The sequence below is a fragment of the Apis dorsata genome, unplaced genomic scaffold (assembly GCF_000469605.1).
Source record: "Apis dorsata unplaced genomic scaffold, Apis dorsata 1.3 scaffold_32, whole genome shotgun sequence".
NCBI classification, from domain to species: domain Eukaryota; kingdom Metazoa; phylum Arthropoda; class Insecta; order Hymenoptera; family Apidae; genus Apis; species Apis dorsata.
The window spans coordinates 201143-207616 of NW_006263334.1; the positions used below are offsets into that span (position 1 = coordinate 201143).

The following is a 6474-nucleotide window of genomic DNA, read 5'->3' on the forward strand; positions in this document are numbered from 1 at the left end:
GTGGAACAACCACACGCGTTGCGCGCGCGTCCATTCGCGTCACCTCACCCCCTCTCGTGTCAACCGCGTTGCACCGCGTCTGTATTTTCGCGTTTTATTAACTAACGCGTGGCGTGCCAACGTTATAAAATGGTTTCCGCGAAATTTATCTTTCGGACTCGGTACGTCCGGAACGGTACCCGATTTTCGAGACGAGAGATCCTCGTACGAGGCGTTCGTTTCGTTTCGTTTCGTTTCGTTTCGATTCGATTCGATTCGATTCGATTCGATTCGAATCGGGGGGAGAGGGGAATACGAAGGGGAATTTTGTTCAATTCGATGAATCCTTTTTCCTTTTCCTTTTCTTTTTTCGTTTCGTTTTTTTGGAAAGGGTAATTTAGGAAACGATGTAGTCTCGAATTTTTTTTACACGTAACGATAATATAACTCGAGAAATTTTATAACGCGATTATTATGTATGCGAGTTATTAAAAGAGAAACTGGTTTACCCTTGTGTAATAATATAGGGTCATATGCACATATGTTAACATAATTATTTGAACAAATTGTTACGGATAAGGATAAAAACTAACATTTACAACTCTCCCTTTAATTTTACATTTGAAAAAAAAGAGCATATTTTCAAACGATGCGGACACTGATTAAGGTATCATAAATCTATGGAGAAACATTTATTTTATTTTTTCGAACAGCAAAGAATATTCACGACGTATATTTAATTAAACGGAATGACGATGATCCATCCAAACTCCTCATCCAAATTCCTCTTCCTTGCATCCCAGATGATAATTCGTTTTTATCGATGACTCTTAATATCCCCCACCCCTCCCTTTACGTCTCATGCGATACGCTCGTTCTATCCCCAATTATTTGCTTTGGTAATTGAACGAAGTATTAGAACGGGGATATGCAAATGGTGGCGAAATAAATATGTACCGAGCGGGAGGCCGGCAATCACACCGTTAAAGAGAATGTTTCGCGTTCGCGTATGCGAACCGGCCTCAAAGCCTATACTTTCCTCCTTCCGTGCATGTATAAATATATCTTCTCAGAATATCTAGAGACTCACGTGCAAGGGGGGGCCTAGATATGTATGTAATTGATGAATGTATGAATATAAATCAGGCTTGTTAATCTCGCGGAAAGTGTCAACATCGGTTATTCTTATACGGCCAACGGACAGCGAAAAGGAACGAATTTCAAAGCATTAAGACCTCGCGAGGGTAGCAACACGTCTATCGATTCTTATGCGTCATTACGCACGGAACGATTCTCCTCTTTTCTTCTCCTCTTTTCTCCACTCCCTTTTCTCAATCGTATCGAGACGAATGATTGGATAACGGGTTGGTAAAAGTGTGAGCGCGTCAATTAGCGGGATCGATTGCTACTTTTCCACGATTAATTGCCGTACACGAAATTGTTACACACTCGACGAAACCGCGGATGAAATCGTTTCGATGTTTACCGCGTTCTCGTCTCGAAAAGCTGACTTGGTGGGGGAAAGTTATCGGGTAGCGAAGGGTTTAAACGCGTAAATTTTGATCAAGTTAAAATTATTTGGTTGATTTAAACTTACGAATTTCGAATATTAAATAATTACTTGTTAAAATAGTTGAATAATACTTCTTTGTGTTAGCCTCGACTGTTAGGTATTACAGTTGTTTTGAATATTTAAATTATTGTAACTTATCGAAGAAAAGTTTGTTCGTAATCTGAATTAAATTTTTGCTCGTCCACGGTTTCGATCTCTTTTTTCGGTATTGTAATTAGAAAGTTATACTGCAAAAGTGTATATGGAATCTATTGCAAGAGATTTATTTGTGTGTTTTTTAAATTTGAAGGATTCATATCTACTTGAAAAAATCAACTTTTTCTATAACGAAATAGGGGATAATCGGTTCTCAGCTTCGGAATCAATAAAAAAATTTATTATTCGTGAGGAAACTGTGATGATGGAAAGCGTGATATCGAGAGAACAAATCTTGTTAATACTTTCCAATTCATTTATCGGAAATCTATCGATAACTTCGACCCTTCTCATAAGTATCATCAACGTACGTCTGATTGGAAAATTTCAAGCAACGATTTCAACGTGAAAAATCAAGTTGCCAAAGAAATAACCAATTAAACATCACACTAATTTCTAAAACCGTATACAATTATATCCACGGTTATTCATTTTCTCCACGAAAATTCAAAATATAATCAATCTATTTTGATTCTATCGATCACCCCGTTTAAACAGATCAACTCGAACTGATAACGAGCTCGATTCATCGGCTCGCCCCTCTCCAGCCATAGAAAGAAGATAAACCGCCCGAATGGAATTTCACTTCGAATCGAAGTGGCCACTTATTCTTATTAGCCGACACGGATGGCCACGGAAATTCATTTCGCATGGATCGCGTCAAGGGGCAATAATAGACGCATGATCGATGAGCGTGAGAACAGGGACGAATATTTCTCTTTTTCCTTTCTCTTCTCTCGCCTCTCCTCCCCTTGACTTGAGAGGAGCTTCCCTTTTTTTTTCTCGGGACATTTTAACGATGCAACAGGGGACCCCGGCTATCTCGGCCAGTATTTCAGCGCGATACCAGTCTGTGACAAATAGCTACCGATGTAATGAATATGAAACGCAACCTCCCCCTCGACTCGCAACCCTGCAACCCTTTCTCTCCCCGCTATGACGTATAACGTTATATATATATATATCGTTGGAGGGAGGCGAAGTTGAATCAAACCGCGCGCACCCTTTGCGCTCCGAATACTTAATTCCATCTGCCGGGTTACGACTTACTTAAATTTAATTACGAACCGTTCAAATGGAATCGTTACCAGCAATTGTATCCTGATTTCTGGCCGATCTGGAATCGACCTACTACCACCACCTAAACTACTTTGCATATCGCACACGTATGAATTGTCGTATCGCGTATGTGCTTTAGACGTCGATATCGTAAATTTAAAATTCAAATATATATATATGCGAATATATCGGGGGGAGAAAGAAAGTTAGAAACGATTATTGCGATTATAGTTGGAGAATAGTTGAACAACACTCGCGGGTAAACGCGCGAAGCTTTAATTCGCGTCGTGTCATAAAGCGAGAGAGATATATATCCTCAAAAGGGAGGCGTCTCGCGTTAAGATTAATCTCGTAATGAGCCGGCGCGAAGAATAACAACGCTCTCTCATTACGGATAATTCTCTCGGCTAGACTCTCTCTCTCGTTAAGAGTCGCGCTTCTCGTCCCTCCCCCAAACTCCTCCCCCTCCCCCGTGTAATCTGTGGATTTTTCGAATTAATATCCGTTCCTTATTTACGCGGCTCGAGTAATAATGGCGACGGAGGAAGAGAGAGAGAGAGAGAGAGAGAGGTTCAGCCACGCGCGGACGCATATGTAACATCTTTATACGATGTGTACGAAAGGATTATCCGACGACAAATGAACAAACAGGCTGCGTAACTCTGCCTACCCTATCCCTCTCCACCACCAACCGTGTCGGAATTTCTGTCTTCCTTCGCGATCTCCCGTCCCTCCACCTCGACTTTCTCCATCTCCATCTCTCACTCTAGCTCCCTTATGCCTATGCTAATTACCCGGGTTGACTCAAGTAAACCCCTATGAAACTGCAAGGCTTGCGTGGCGTCAACCCCTCTATATACCTGGGTCTAACAATAGCTAACGTTGCGAGTTTCCACGCAATTAAATTTCACTCGCTTCTGCCACGCGCCCTTTCCAGCCCCATTATTTTTCTATTTTACTGTTATATCCGTGGAACAAGAGGCGCCGCCGTCTCTTTTCAGAGACGCGTTTCGACGTCGAATCGACCGGGGAAACATCGAGGCGGTGGAGTATCATTTGCCTGGGAAATGGAAGCAAGGAAAAGTGGTGGTCGAAAGGCGATCAAACTGTGACTTTTCGGAAAGGAAGTTGGAATTTTCACCAAGTTGTTCAAGATTCTCGAGTTCGTGATTTGTTCGAGTCCCGTTGGGGTGGGGTGGGATGGCTGCTCGACCGAAAATCTCGAACAAAACGAAATTGCCACGAGAATGATTTTAAAGGCGAGTTTTGAGTTTCGATTAATTTCAAAAACATAACCAATTCTAGAAACGTAACTTTATATTCCTTTCGTTACACGCGAGATACAATATCGCGATGAAAAAAGGAAGAAATCGATGGTTCAGGGTAAAATAATTCACTAGCAACGAAAATTAAATAATATATTGAAAAATAATATCCTTCGAAATTAGAAACCTCATATAAAATTTTGATCGATTCGATTCCTCCAAACCGCAAATAATAACTTCACGTTATTTTTATTCCGCACAAGATTTCATCCTTAGAAACCAAATAGCCCCGTGTAAAATTTAATCAAACTCGGAATAAATTATCACGCGAACGAGAAAAAGCGTAAACGCGACGCAAATCTTATACGAATACGAAACTATAACGCGCCAATAACTTCAATGATATTTCCATAATTCGGATACGTTTACATTGCGAATCGTGCGCGAACGATCGAAAGAAATAAATTAAGTAAATCCATTCGAGACTTTACAACGAGCGACAACGGTGTGCACAGTGATTGATCGAATCTCGCGGACCTCGCGATACGCGATACGTAGTGGTGGTGGTGGTGGTGGTGGTGGATCGTTTGATTAAATGGATTTTTTTGACGAGCGTAAATTATCTGAGACACGGCGCGCAGTGTAAGAGGCTTATCTCTTATCGGTCATCCCTCACCGAACAATGGCGTAACGAGGCGAGCATTTTTGATGGCGCACGTCCTATCGACGTCCTTAACACGCGAACGTGATACGCAATCACTCATCCGTACTTTTTAACGATATATGTATATATATATATATACATATATATCCGCACGAATCCATCCTGATTCGAATTCGTGGACACCTGCTGCGAGATAAATGCATGCAGGCGGCGGGAATGAAATTTATGTCAAAGATAATTGTCACATTGCTACGACGTCGCTCAAGTTTTTCGGCCGTAGGTGCAGAGGGGAGGGGAATGTGCACATGTTTTTCCTCGTTACAACGCTTCTGTCCGATCGAAATTAAAGCGGGCCTTTTGAATTTCGAAGAAAGGGGCCTGGACACGAATCCATTTGTAAAAGTGAAATTTTATTTTAATTAAATTTATTTAATTAAATTTTACATAATCCACCCCCAAAATTTGCAACATTTTCAAATTTTCGCTCTCTTCGAGTTTATCTTAGGGGAACGACTCGGGGTGGAAGCGATCGAAAGATCGCTAAGGGAGTTACTCTTTGGGATAATTAATTATCAGAAAGGATTAAACGGCTCGAAAACAGGGGGTAATTTATTTATCACGCGCACGTGCACACATTACTATTCACGCAATTGGCATGATTTGACATTTATGATGGATTTTCTTTCTATAATTCGATGGATAATGGATTATAAACTTGATTATTCGATAAAATATTTATTTTAAAAACGGTAAGAAATTATAATTTTGAAATGCGCTCCTGCAAATCGATTTTCTTTAACGAGATAAGAAATAGAATCCCTGACTGAGAATTAACCTTAGAGAGAGAGAGAGAGAGAAAGAGAGTTCTCCCTTTTTCTATGGAATTAGACAAATAGTTGGGGCGAGAAAGACGACAGTTAGAACTTTGCATCAGATTCGCGTCGCTCACTTTAACTTCCGTCTCAGTTTGAAATTGTTCAATGATCCGTCCAGAGAATTGCCCTTGCGATTAAAGATTATCCGTGTCGTTTCTCCCTCTTCAGACCGTGTCATATCGTAATTAATCTCCTCGAAACGAATACGTACTTTCGACACGGAATACGGGTATAATGCGGTCGAGATTGATCATAATAATCGTTAAAAAAAAAAAAAGAAAAAAACGGACGAGTGGAAAAATTATTCGAACGGAAGGAGAAAAAAATTTTCTCACGCGAGAATGAAATGAACGCGAGATAAAAGGTATAAAAAGTTGACGAGATAAGAAAATATTTGCAGGGTGATAGAAGCGCCACATCCGGGATGTTATTTCGCTTCGAAATTTCCTCGAAAGACATTTTCATGGTCTTACGGTCAAGCGGACAATTCCGGTTTCGCAGCAATTTTCTCGGAGTAGCTACGTATCTATTTCGAGCCCTATGGGATAACGTTTAGAGAATTGCATTACCGCTCATGTGTGCACGCCTCGCGCTGTGTGTATCGCGAATTTGTAAACAGCGTTGCACCCCGTTGTACGCCGTATTGCGATTAGAGATAAATTTGTTAGTTAATTAATGCCCGCTACAACAAAGCGATTAATTAAATTACCAGTCAAATTATGCTGTGTTTAATGTTGTGAAATGATCAAAGCGATATTTGGGCCAACAACCACAAATGCCTACAGAATAAACTCGTTAAACCCGCGTATATAACTTTGCTCGATGAAATGGAAAACATTTATATATATATATATATATATATAT

General features: G+C 40.5%; 1 protein-coding gene across 1 annotated transcript in view; it reads right to left on the reverse strand.

The window, feature by feature from the left end:
- Positions 1-6474, reverse strand: part of LOC102679042 (nucleolysin TIAR-like) — a 443006-nt gene that overhangs the window by 195679 nt on the left and 240853 nt on the right. The window lies entirely within an intron of this gene.